Source organism: Malus sylvestris, chromosome 6 (genome assembly GCF_916048215.2).
Source record: "Malus sylvestris chromosome 6, drMalSylv7.2, whole genome shotgun sequence".
In the NCBI taxonomy this organism is placed as follows: Eukaryota; Viridiplantae; Streptophyta; class Magnoliopsida; order Rosales; family Rosaceae; genus Malus; species Malus sylvestris.
The window spans coordinates 11,348,595-11,363,876 of record NC_062265.1 but is presented as its reverse complement, the minus strand read 5'-3'; positions in this window follow the sequence as shown (position 1 = coordinate 11,363,876).

Sequence of the window (15,282 nt, the reverse complement as noted above, 5' to 3'; positions counted from 1 at the left end):
GTTCAATTTTTGGGTCAGAGCATTCAACGCATGGGAAACTGAGGAACACTTGCATGACAAGGGCTTTGTAGCGCAAGTTACAGTTAGTTTTGGGTCTGAGCATTTAGTGCATGTGAATTAGATGAATCAATACTGTATTTAGTGCAGATGTTTGCGCGACAAAGCTTTCGTCACGCAAAGGCCCTAACCTTCCTATAAATATGCGCTTCTGCTCTCCTTATTTTTCACAATTCTGTTCGTGTTGGGATGGAGGATAAAAATCGGGATGAGAGCGTGCCCGCCAACCCGTATGATTTGAGGCAACATGTGGAGTTCACACATGCTATTGGTGTAGCCATGCGAAATAATTGTCCTACTGCTGAGTGGCATTCTTGGAAATATGTGTCCGAGAATGTGAAGAAGGTGGTGTGAAGGATTTATTTTGAAAAACATGTTCATTTGAATAACATCTATAGCATGCAATTAACAAATTAAAGGCGGAATCATGCTTGTATGCATTCAAAAACAAAACATTACCCATGAAATTCAAAGCCTAGTAGATTGGTGAACCAATAATCAACTCAAAACAAAGTGAGTTGAAATTAATACCTTTGTAGATTCCTCTTTGCATAAGCAAAGGCTAATCACCCAAAGAGATAGGGCCTTCATTCCTTGCTTCTTAGATCCATGGATTTGGATGGAAGAATAGGTTCTCCAAGTTCCCAAAATTGAGAACCTCTAAGTCTCTTCACCAAGGTTTGATTGTAGAAGAAATGAGTGACCTTGGAGTAGTAGGATTGCTAGATGTACCCTCCAAGGTGTTGGCCTCTTTAGAGAGAAAATGGAGAGACAATTCTCACCAATTTTCCCCCAAAATAAACCCTTAATCACATTAATGAATATTTGGCTATAAAGTCATTTATATAGTCACTTCTTTAAGTGACCTAAACAACCAAAAACCCTAATTCATACACATATGGCCGGCCATTTAGGGAGTTTTGGGCTTTTGGGCCTTAATGAATCTTTATTCATTAAATTGTCATACAACTTAAGTTAATGGGCTTGACGTTCGAAGCCCATTGGGCCTTAAGGTCCAAAACTATCCCGAAGTCTTTAACGAACTTATTCGTTTGATTAATTAACATATTAATTAATCCTTGCCATAAATAAATGATTAAACCATTTAATCATTCTTACTCATTTCCGTTTAATCTTCAATCTCTACCTTTTATGGTGTGCGATCCATTAGGTTCCTTTTAGCGAGGCAGTGGGCGATTAAAACAATTTTACATCGATTGTGAATTGAAACAATTTTCAATTCTCCCTTTAGTGGTTATACACGTATAGGGCTTCCACAAACCATGGTTGACGCCTAGCAGCATGTCATGGTTACCCAAGCTAATCAGAAGAGGTTAGAGAACCTATTCAGTTCGGGATTACAAATGCAATACGGTCCTTCTCTAATCTAATACTCTTGACCACATTGTTTGGTATGATAGTTTATTTACTCATGTCTACTATCCAATGTGAATTGTTTGCTTATATGATTTCCTTGAATGTGATTTGGAACGCATTCCCCAATCTCATTCATACTCTGGCCAGAGATTCCAAATCATATCATAGAGTATTCTCCCTCAACTGTTTGAAGGTTAGAGATCCCTTGTTGCGCATTTACTTGTCTCCATAGCTAAGTGGCTTAACCCCAACGATGCCGTGACACCCCTAGGGGGTGAATTAGACATAATCAAAGATTAAGGACTTAACCACAAGACAACTGTGATGCCTCAGGTCAAAGGACTACTTTGCATTATCCCAACCATGAGTTCTCATGTGACATGGAATATAAGAACTCTTCGTTGATCACGTTCAGTGAACTCATTCTCTTATTGAGCACCTACGTACTTGTCTTGATGTCACACACACCAATGACTCGAGACTAGTCACTCTCCCTGATAGAAGACACAGTACGTACTGATCTTAACGGACTGTCAATGCCCAATTGGTAATCCTATGATCAGGAACATTTAGGATGTGTCTACGAAAGAATGGTCTCATTAATCTAACTTCATTAGATTGCATTCTCCCAATCACATATTCCTTGGACTTTATCGTTTAAGCATATAACATTTATATGAGACGGCTCAAACAATAATCTTTGCCCTTTATATGTTAAACTAGATTAGTTTAACATTTGAAATGTCCGTAAAGTATCATCATATGATTGGTTTTAGGGCACATTTCCAACATGGTGATGGATCAATTATTAGTAAGTATACTGTTGATGGATCAATAATTAATTTTGTGAAATTTTTTGTTATATGTTGGAATTAATTATTTGCATATATGTGTAACAGTGTAAGTATAATCTGGTGATGATACGAACGAAGAGTTGATGAAGTTGATGGAGGAGGCGTTCAAGGGAGGTTACAAGTGATGGCATTATGACGTGGAGTGGAATGAAGGACTATCGAAACAGTAGTTTTAAATTTATGTTTTTAAGGACAATATTTAAATTTAAGGTTTTTTTTATAGGTTATGTATTTAGACTTAATTAGGCTTTAATTCCTGTTTGGTTTTTTTTTAAATAATTGAACGGATTAATTCAATTTATTTAAGGTTTTAATTATTTTTAGAATAAATATTATAACTGAATATTTGTTTGTAATTATGAAGTTTACGTAAACATAGATATCTATGTTTACGTAAACTTCATAATTACAATCATTCACGTTCGTTGCTAAAGAGTTTGCACAACAAGGGCTTCGTCACTAGAGAGTTTGTGTCACATCCTGGCCTGGGTCCCCACTACATCCCAGGCTCGACTTTGCCGTAGTACGATATTGTTTGCTTTGGGCCCCAACCATGCCCTCACGGTTTTGTTTCTAGGAACTCACACGAGAACTTCCCAGTGGGTCACCCATCCTGGGATTGCTTTCGCTCAAACTCGCTTAACTTCGAAGTTCTAATGAGACCTGAAGTCAATGAGCTCCCAAAAAGCCTCGTGCTAGGTAAAGATGAGAATATACATATAAGGCTTACATGATCCACTCCCTTGGGCAATGTGGGATGTTACAATCCACCCCCCTTAGGGGCCCGATGTCCTCTTCGGCATACTTCCGGCCAGGAATTGGCTCAGATACTAAATTGTCACATCCAGGCCCGGGCCCTCACCACATCCTGGGCTCAACTCCGCCGTAGCACAATATTGTCCACTTTGGGCCCCAACCATGTTTTCACGGTTTTGTTTCCGGGAACTCACATGAGAACTTCACAATAGGTCACCCATCCTTGGATTACTCTCGCGTGAACTGGCTTAACGTCAGAGTTCCGATGGAACCCGAAGCCAATGAGCTCTCAAAAGGCCTTATGCTAGGTAGAGATGGGAATATACATATAAGGCTTATAAGATTCACTCTTTTAGGCGATGTGGGATGTTATAGTTTGTGCAACAAAGCCTCCGTCCCCATGCAAAACTTTGCGCGACAAAATCTTCGCCATGTAAAAGGCGTTTAGTTTTAGGTCAGAGTATTTCATGCATCTAAATCAGAGGAATTAATACCATATTTAGTGCAGATGTTTGCGCGACAAAGTGTTCGTTGCACAAATCCCTAACTTTCCTATAAATATGCTCTTCTGTTCTCCTTATTATTCACAATTTGTTCTGGAAAAGGTTTGCATTCTAAATTTTGCATTTTGTATAAAATTTTTTATTTAGCTTCAGTATTATGAAAACATATTTTGTTGATAGACAATAAGAAACTTGTTGCGGTATGGGTCTGACACACATATGGTGGCAGCTGTTACCAAACCACTACTGACCAAATAATAGGGGTTGTGAAGTTAGAAAAGTGCACCGGCTTTTAGTTTGACGTTGGAGCATTGGTGCGTATGAAATATGCTACGAATTGGGAGTCATGGAGAGCCATCCCTTGAGGAGCTAAAGATGCACATGATTGATGTGTTAGCTGTATGTGTTAATTTTATTAGTTAAATAATAATAATGTTTGTTAAATATAATATAATAGTGAGATTTTAATTTAATAGTTTTTGCATGATAGCCTAATTGGGACATTGACAAAAGTAGCCCAAATCTGATGAAAGCTATTGACAACATGTTCAAGTCTCATTTCCAGGAGTGGAAGTTTGATAATCAACGTGCGGCAGAACTACAACAAGAACTATAATTACCAGCGGAGGAGTAGAATAGTGTTTTTTATTTTTATTTTATTGCTTATTTAATAATTAGATTTGAATTTTAAGTTTTTTTTAGTACGAATGGTTTAATTAAATATGTATTTAATGTTTATTATGAATAAAATTATTGCATTTTAATAAATTTATATATTAATTAATTATACACAAATGGTATAATGAAATAAGTTCTTGATTTATTAAGTATTTATGTGTCACATCCTAACCTAGGCCCCTACCACATCTCGGGCTCGACTCCACTGTAGCACAATATTGTCCACTTTGGGCCCCAACCATGCCCTCACGGTTTTGTTTATGGGAACTCACACAAGAACTTCCCAGTAAGTCATCCATCCTGGGAATGCTCTCGCCTGAACTCGCTTAACTTCGGAGTTCCGACGGAACCCGAAACTAGTGAGCTCCCAAAAGGCCTCGTGCTAGGTAGAGATGGGAATATACATATAAGGCAAAGAAGATCCACTCCCCTGGGCGATGTGGGATGTTACAATCCACCGGCCTTAGGGGCCCGACGTCCTAATCGACACACATCCGGCCAGGGATTGGCTTTGATACCAAATTGTAACATCCTGCATCGCACAGGGGAGTAAATCCTCTATGCCTTATATGTATATTCTCATCTCTACCTAGTACGAGACCTTTTCGGAACTCATTGACTTCGGGTTCCGTCGCCCACTGGGAAGTTCTCTCGCCCTAACTCGCTTAACTTCGGAGTTCCGACAGAATCCAAAGCCAGTGTGCTCCCAAAAGTCCTCGTGTTAGGTAGAGATGGGAATATACATATAAGGCATAAAGGATCCACATTCCTGGGCAATGGGGATGTTACAATCCACCCCCCTTAGGGGCCCGACGTCTTCGTTGGAACACATCCGGCTAGGGATTGGTTCTGATACTAAATTGTCACATCTCGGCCTTGACCCCCACCACATCTCGAGCTCGACTCCACCGTAGCATGATATTGTCCACTTTGAGCCCCGACCACGCCCTCATGGTTTTGTTTCTGGGAACTCACATGAGAACATCTCAGTGGGTCACCCATCTTGGGAATGCTCTCGCCCGAACTCGCTTAACTTTGGAGTTTCGATGGAACCCGATGCTAGTGAGCTCTCAAAAGGCCTCTTGCTAGGTAGAGATGAGAATATACATATAAGGCATAGAGGATCCACTCCCTTGAGCGATGTGGGATGTTACATATGTGGTTTGAAAAAAATTTGAAGAGTGAATGTAAAAATTAAATTTTTTTTTTCAAAAAACGAACTTTAAAAAAAAAATAAAGGTAATGCACAACGAACCATAGTTCGTCGCGCAATTTGTTATAAAAACGTAGCAAAGCGTAGTTGGATGGCACCAAAAAGTTGAAGCACATGTTTTGAGTGACGGTGCTTTCGTCGCGCAACATCTTTCACTTTATTGAACTTAACCAGAGTGTAGGAAGACAGAAGCTGCAAAACAATTGCAACAGCTGCCTTCTCCTGTTGGAATTTCTAGCTGTTGGGATTGTCATTACTCTCGAAGGTATAATTTTTCTTAACTAACTTAATGAATTTTCATTCATTTAAATTGTGTTGTGAGTTTATGTATTTGTGTGTAAATATTTTTGTAGAGATGTACAAAAAATGGTTTGCAATGTTCATATGAGCTTAGTTTCTCGTTTGAGATTAGTTGGATTTTGCGAATGGCTGTGAAAGCATGATTGCGGTCCAATTAATTCTTGAATTGTCCCAAAATTTTGGATAGTTTGAGAATGCACAGTTACATGTTGTATTTTGCGGTTTAGACATTAGAGTTTGAACGTGAGAAATTTGGTAGCAACTCTTTGCATTGTTTGGGTGCATCGTAATTTTTTGTGTCTATGTTGTGCACTTAAAGAACTATAGGGAGATGTTGTCGAAATTTTCCCACGAACGAACTCTAATGTGTTGGAACCGTAAATTACAACACGTAACTGTGCATTCTAGAATGAGATAGGACCCATACCAGAGGCATAAGGTAGCATGTCATAATAAAAGTTGTTGTAACCCTTGTAATTTTTTATTTTATTTTTTGCAGGTGAAATAGACAAACAGCGGATACATAATCCTAACAGATGTGCTGATGATTATTTGGATGGAATAAATCAGTTCATTGATTTTGCAGTTGCAAACAACCGCGGTTCAACTCAAATTCGGTGTCCTTGTAGAAAGTGTACAACTTAATGATTGAATATTTTGAAACTGTTCGATACCATTTAGTCAGAAATGGGATGATGGAGACCTATACTACGTGGAATCATCATGGAGAACAAATACAATATGCTTCATCCTCCCACATTACCCGAGCAATGGATACAGTTGAATCTGTTGTGGACCCAAATGACCAAATTATGGACATTATCAATGATACTTTTCCAAACCCTAGTTTGAATACGAATGAGGACGTTGAAGATGATGTCCCTCCCACCATGGATAGTGAAGCATTTGAAAAATATGAAAAATTATTAAAAAATGCCAAGCAAGAATTATACCCTGGTTACGAAGGATTTTTGATGCTCATGGCCATTGTTGAGTTGATGCATGGCAAAATAAAGTTTCATATGTCGAACCAGTGTTTTGATTACTTTTTGGGGGTTTTCAAGAGAATGCTTCCAAATGACAATTGCTTGCCTAAAGATCATAAAAGTGCAAAGAAGGTGCTGAGTGGTCTTTGATTAGGATATGAAAAAATGCGCGCATAAAAATAATTGCATTTTGTTCTACAAAGAGAATAAAGCGTTGGATAAATTCCCTGTATGTAATGAGTCGCGTTTTAAAATGACCTCTCAGAATAGAACAATGAAGATTCCACAAAAAGTTATGCTTTATCTCCCATTAATGCTAGGTTACAGCGATTGTATATGTTGACGCACACTGCATGCAACATGAGATGGCATAAGGATAGATGAGTGGATAACGATGTTATGAGACATCCTACAGATGGAGAGGCCTGGAAAAAGTTTGATTAGTTGTACCCCGATTTTCCACATGAGCCCCGAAACGTTAGATTGGGATTTGCGACAGATGGGTTTAATCCGTTCAAGGTTCTAAACCAAAACCACAGCACTTGGCCAATCTTTACAATTCTGCATAATTTGCAGCGTTGGAAGTGCATGAAAAAAAAAATATATGATGATGACTGTAAACACAACACATTTTGTATCGAATGAAACAAGAACACTTGTAAAGTAGATTTGTATTGATTTGAATTTGTAGGTTACAATCTCTGTTTACAATTTTCCTCTAATTTAGTCTTCAAATTTGATGCAGATGCGCAGGTTGTTGATCCAAAGTTCGCGATAACTTGATCTCGGACGAACAATTGAACGATTGCTTCAAGTTTTGAGCTTGAAAACAACGCATGGATGGTCTTCACCTCAAAGGTGCGACAAAGGGTAGTGTTTGATGCAGAATTTCGTTACTTCAAGGGACTTGACGACTTCAACTTGAAATGAACGTTGCTACAAGTTTATAAGCTTGCAACAAAGTCATGAAGGAATCAGCACGAGCACTTGTTGATTCTTCAAAGAAGTGCTTCAGCTTTGGTTGAGAGAAAGCTTTAGCTTTGGTTGAAAGTTCTTTGAAGAGAGCTTTGACAGCGTATTAGTCTTCAAAGGTTTTGCCAGAGGTTCTTCAGTGTAGAGATTTTTTTCGACCCTTATGCTTGTGGGAGGACCTTGTATTTATAGGCTTCTCAAGGTATGCCTTTGGGATGATTTTAGGCATGTTTTGTGTCTTAAGTTCAGCCACTTTACTCCCTTGGCCGAATTTAAGGATCTTGTTGCCTATTTTGTGAGCAATCTTCAATTCTTACTTGTTTTATGAAGATACTTTAGCTTTCTTTCCAGTTTTAGGATCAATTTGGATTCCCTAGCTGAATTTAAGAGGGATTCTGAAGGAATTATTTTGTAAAACATGTTCATTTGAGCAACATCATATAGCATGCAATTAACAATTAAAGGGCGGAATCATGCTTGTATGTACTCAAAAACAAAACATGACCATGAAATTCAAAGCCTAGTAGATTGGTGAACCAATAATCAACTCAAAAACAAAGTGAGTTGAAATTAATACCTTTGTAGATTCCTCTTTGCATAAGCAAAGGCTAATCACCCAAAGAGATAAGGGCCTTCATTCCTTGCTTCTTAGATCCATGGATTTGGATGGAAGAATAGGTTCTCCAAGTTCCAAAAATTGAGAACCTCTAAGTCTCTTCACCAAGGTTAGATTGTAGAAGAAATGAGTGACCTTGGAGTAGTAGGATTGCTAGATGTACCCTCCAAGGTGTTGGCCTCTTTAGAGAGAAATGGAGAGACAATTCTCACCAATTTTCCCCAAAAATAAACCCTTTTTCACTTAATGAATATTTAGTTATAAAGTCATTTATATAGTCACTTCTTTAAGTGACCTAAATAACCAAAACCCTAATTCATTTCATCATGGCCATCCATTTAAGGGATTTTGGGCTTTTGGGCTTTAATGAATCTTTGTTCATTAAATTGTCATACAACTTAAGTTAATGGGCTTGACGTTCGAAGCCCATTGGGCCTTAAGGTCCAAAACTATCCCGAAGTTTTTAACGAACTTATTCGTTTGATTAATTAACATATTAATTAATCCTTGCCATAAATAAATGATTAAACCATTTAATCATTCTTACTCATTTCCGTTTAATCTCCAATCTCCACCTTTCACGGTGTGCGATCCATTAGGTTCCTTTTAGCGAGGTAGTGGGCGATTAAAACCATTTTACATCGATTGTGAATTGAAACTATTTTCAATTCTCCCTTTAGTGATTATACACGTTTAGGGCTTCCACAAACCATGAGTGACACCTAGCAGCATATCATGGTTACCCAAGCTAATCAGAAGAGGTTAGAGAACCTATTCAGTTCGAGATTACAAATGCAATACGGTCCTTCTCTAATCTAATACTCTTGACCACATTGTTTGGTTTGATAGTTTATTTTCTCATGTCTACTATCCAATGTGTGTCTTGTGCTTATATGATTACCTTGAATGTGATTAGGAACGCATTCCCAAATCTCATTCATACTCTGGCCAGAGATTCAAATCATATCAGAGAGTATTCTCCTTCAAACGGTTTGAAGGTTAGAGATCCCTTGTTGCGCATTCACTTGTCTCCATAGCTAAGCGGCTTGACCCCAACGATGCCGTGGACACCCTCCTGGTGGGATGACTTTGACATAATCAAAGATCAAGGTTTTAACCACAAGACAACTATGATGCCTCAGGTCAAAGGACTACTTTGCATTATCCCAACCATGAGTTCTTATGTGACATGGAATATGAGAACTCTTCGTTGATCGCGTTCAGTGAACTCATTCTCTATTGAGCACCTACCGTACTTGTCTTGATGTCACACACACCAATGACTAGAGACTAATCACTCTCCCTGAGAGAAGACATAGTACGTACCGATCTTGACGGACTGTCAATGCCCAATTGGCAATCCTATGATCAGGAACGTTTAGGATGTGTCTACGAAAGAATGGTCTCAAGAATCTAACTTCATTAGATTACATTCTCCCAATCACATATTCCTTGGACTTTATCGTTTAAGCATATAACATTTATATGAGACGGCTCAAACAATAATCTATGCCCTTTATATGTTAAACTAGATTAGTTTAACATGTGAAATGTCCGTAAAGTATCATCACATGATTGGCTTTAGGGCACATTTCCAACAATCTCCCACTTGCACTAGAGCCAATCAGCTTGATCATCAATGATGATATCTCTTCTGTAGTCATTTCATAAATGGCTGAATAGTAGGCCTAGGCAGTGGATATCTATATGTGTTATCCACAGAAGCAACCTTGAGAATAACGACGTCACCATTATACATGATTCTCAATCATGTGGTTCAGTCTCTCATTTGTGTTCGGATCTTGATGAGACCTTGATTCCCAGGCTTGAGCTATCGCCCCATTAGTGTCATACACTTTCTGGTTGGAACCGAATAGAGAGTTCATAAATGAACTTTCCCATCCAAACAACATTGTTGTAAACTTCTATATGGCAATATATCTTGCATTCATAATGGAACACACTAAAGTCATTACTTTAATGTTTCCATCCAAATATCTCTTTAGTCATAATAAAGAGATATTCGTTTATCTCTTCATTCATAATGAAGAAACATCCAATGATGGATTAGATTCATAATCTAATACATTTACGCTTCCATTACGTTACTTTGATTCTTCCTCATTCTTTGAGGAATTTATCCTTTAGTATTTCTTAAATACTTAAGGACTCACTTGACAGTTGCCATGGTTCTGATCCTGGGCTTGCACTGATATCATCTTGTACCGTTCTAGGTACAACTCATATCAATGTTTTTCATACAATATGAAATACATAAATCACCTTTCTGCGTATGCATAAAGGATTCTATTTACGCATTATTTCTTTGGGAGTCAAAGGGGCACGTTCCCTTTGAGAAGGGCAACTTACTAGTCTTACTAGAATCGTCCTTCTTATTGAAGTTTATCATCATATGAGAAACTTCCTAGCATACATTGTCTATTAGTAGGGATTGATATAATCCAATTATATCATGAAATATATCATTATAGATTTCCATCCCATGTATATAGACTATATCTCCCAAATACATTCTATCGTTTATAGAATGCTTAAAGTCATAACTTTAACGAAGAAGCTTTCTTTTCATTTCCAAAATTAATATATCATATATACTTAAATTTTAGGAACATGATTAACTCCCACTAATCTTTTGTAAAACTAGTAAACAAAAGATTCATTTACATCTTTATGAGAAATCAAACGATTTGATCCTTTTCTCATAAAATGCAAATAGCTCCCACTATCTTGCTACGATCCATGATGGATGGATCTCTACAACTTACATGTCTTGTGATTTATAGTTTTAGACATATATTATCAAGACTATCTTAATAATGGTTTCAGAAACCCATATTATGTCCAAACATTGAATCACCATTTAGTTGTAGCTAACAATCTTCGAATTAATTGAAACTAAGACTACGTCAAAAATGGTTCCTTTAAAGTCAACCATTCTCTTTGATTGTAGTCACCTTAAGCTACCAATTAGCTATGAAGGTTTCATTATTTCGAGTCAAATGGTACTTTACCATTTCCTTGAGTATATATCGTATATGCACTCAGTGTAGTCATAAGGATTTTCATTCTTATCGACTACCTTGGAGCTTGAGGTATAGGAACTAGATTGTTATATTTGTTGATTACTTTCTTGTCTCTCAAAGAACTCATTCTTTGAGTTCTATCTCTCGTTCATTTGCTTTTAGGCAAATCACATTGTAGAATTACAATGAACTTCCCAACAAAACAACATTTGTTAGTTGGTTTATAGAAGCGATATCCAAAAGTTATTTTAAGGATATCCTACAAGATTGTTATCAAACAAATATTGCTTGTTAGCACACAACCCCAAATCTTTAACATGCTTAAGATTTGTCTTTCTTTCCAACTACATCTTATGGAGTCATGAAAATATTGGAAGATCTTCTCATTGACAATCATATTGTTTTAGAAGTATATATCCTATATATGGGTAATTGATAACATCTAACGAACTAAATCTTATTCAAGTTCGTTCTTCTCCTAATGGAGAAATATATTATCTTACGATGCTAATTTCCTTGATATCTTTCAAGGAAACTCATCTAAAGTGTTACCTTTCCTTGGATCAAATCTAAGGAGGTAAATACTTTAGATGTCTTACTCATCAACTTACATTACTTGAATTCTTTGAAACATTTTGCAAAGTATTCGGACTTGTGTTTATTCAAAATAAACTATAGTCCAACCGAGAGTGATCTTCGGTGAATGTTATTCAACATGAGTAATATTATGTTTGTGGACAAGTGCCACTAACATTTAAGTGAATTAACCTCAACAACTTTGTGATTCTTTCTTCTTTCCAAAAGAATAAAGATTCGAACATTTCGCCTCCATACAATTTTAACAAGAAGGTATTGGATCCGGATCTAACGATCCAAAGCATCCATCTATGACCAACTCGTAATTTATGTTTTAGAGGTATCACAACTTTTGTTGGGATTAGTCACTACCTTGCAACCTTTTGGGTTTTAAGCATCATTATTTTCTAAACAGTTAACACTACCATATTATCTCTACTATAGAGATAATTAATTAGATTACCATAATCCAATCATTGATTAATAAAGAACATTGTTTTGTCAAACAAAACATTTATCCATTTCACATAGTGACGGAATTTAGTTCCTTAAAATTGGAATATAAAGACAATCTATGTTTTTCCAATTTCTTTGGTAGTTCATATGAGGAAGTAAGTACGATCTGCTTTCGCAGAGATCTACATTTGATTCACGTTTCCGAATGTGAAGCACCTTCTCTTCTCTCATATATCTTTTACTTCTTATTAGTCACACTTTTACAACGATTGTAAAACATAGTCACTAATACGGAATCATGCATTCAAGTAGAAGAACCAACTGTTTTGAACTATTCAAGAACAATTTACAACACCTTCGAAAGGTGTGTCCTTGACACTTGCAAGACATTTCTTGCAAATACCCCTTCCAATATCCATCCTTTCATAAAGAAAGTTTGTTCCCTTGGAGTTATTTATCTTCTTTATTTGACTTTCACCTTTGACTACATTAGTCATGGTCCCTAAACTCCCACTATCTCTCTTGAAACCTTTTTCAATTGTGTTATACACATCAAACAATTTTGGAGAGTATGTGGTTTATTGTTCACTACATAGTTTACAATAAACTTAGTGAACGATTAGGATAGGGACACAAAGGTGAAGTCCTTGCCTAGTTTCCGTCTCGTTAAGTGGTTTATCACTTCAACATTCAATGATTCAAAATCATCATAAGTCCATGTTAATGGACTATTTTTGTCAACCAACCATTATGTTCTAAACATAATTACAAACCTTCAAGAGTTGTACAAGGCAACTCTCATTTCTTCATACAACAATTTGTAAGTGAAGAAACATGGCACATAAAGTGTTCATGCCTTTGTGCTTTCTTCTCAAGTTCCTTGTTCATGTAACAAAGAAACAAGCACTAAGTGTTTGTATTGACTAAGAGTTGTTCAAAGCAACTCCTATTTCTTTATACAACAAATTGTAATTGAAGAATTATGACATTTAAAAGTGTTGTCCTCTTTATGATAGACCTTTTCTAACATATTCTTCTAATGATACATTATCAATAGTAAGATTGTGAGGAAGAGACTACTTAGATACATATACAATCCATTTAAGACATTCTATGGGATTGTAGTACCAAGTCCGTAAACTAAACGTTCGGTTTTGTCAAGTGTTGGATAGCGTTTGCAAATATATTGGTAAACAAATACATAACGAATATAGATTGATTGATTTTAAGCCATTTGATTCGGGTCTTTAAATCAAAATAGCACCACCCACTATTTTTGGCAAATTCCATATCCCTCATAGGAATTCGAGAGTTTTGGATGAAACTCCTAGTAGGTTATGGGAGGCTCACTATTACCAAGCCCACCTCACGATGATACGATATATGGCTAGCAACAATAATAATGAGAGAGTACGCTTACTCATTTGCAACTCATGCAAGTACCCATCTTATTTGGCCTCTAGAGAATGTAACCTCACAATGATATGATATTGGTTCCATTGCACTTAGTTAAGTTCTTCCCACCATGCTTAGTGTGTGAAGGGGTTCAAGAATAGCCTCACGATGATACGATATATAGCTATCCTCGTTGCCTACACTCACCTCATCATATGTATATGGATTCCTCCTGAGTATAAGCATGCACTGTGTACTCCCCCATGATAGGGTGAAGCCGGTGTACAAGTCATAAACGATTGGATCCCACCACGGTGGAAGGCCACGAAGAGATATTCTAAACATCTCTCGCTTATCAACTTAATATTGGTTTGATTGAGGGTTTTAGGTCTCATCACATATAAACATACATTTTAATCTCTATTAAAACTATTTTGGTCCTATTACAACTATTGGTCCATCTCATTGTTTTAGTTGTACATAATACTCCCACTATGCTTTTAAAACGATTTTAAAGCAAGAGTATATGATACTACTAACATAAACTTTGCATTCATTTGATGGACTACATAGTTGTCTTAGGGCCTAAGGATGATCATGAACCTTTGTTTAGATTCAACACGAGCCTTGTGTTGAATCTCGGTCTAGGAATGAAGATTGATTTTAGTTACGCGTTTAATCACATTAAGGCGTGTTGTCTTATGGGCGTTGGACCCAACTACTTCATTTTCATGCATATCGTATAAAGCAAGAAAGAAGTACTTCAAAGTAAAGGTGAGCTTATGCTCATTACAACATTTGCATTTAACAAATTACTTTAAAGTAAAGAAGAGCTTAAGCCCTTTTACAACATTTGATCAAATCAAATTACAACCAAAATTTAATCTACACATTCCCATGGTTCAAACAAATTTGAAACGCCTTTCACATAGCTCAATTATATTAGGCTTAGGTTCATAATCACCCTTTAATTAATTAACACTTTAACTAATTAATGAATGCAACATTTTCATTTGGTTTTTGTATCCATAAAATTGATTTAAATGGAGCTAAACAAAATGAAAATCCAATTCTCATTTAAAGAGACAAAACAATTTTGTTCTCATCCTATTTGGGCCATCATGCAATTAACCTCAACTTTTGGGCCATATTGCAATAACAAAAACTTTTGGGGTCACTTTGTATAATACACAAAAGTCACAACTTCATGTAAATACAACTAGAACCCAAACTTTTAATAATGCAAAAACATCATTAAAGGATCAAAACAATTTGTCCTTTAGCGTTTTTGGACCTAAACGTAAAAACGTAAACTTTTGGGCCAAAGTGCAAATACACAAAAGTATCAAAACTTTATGTAATTGCATAAAAGCCCCAAAAGTACTCCCTTTGAGGGAGTGGCTGGTTTTGGGGAGGGATAAGGTTGGTGTGTGTGTTGATTTGTGAGTTTTGTCAAAATTAATCAAGTGGTGTAAGATAAGAAATTCTTATCACCAAAC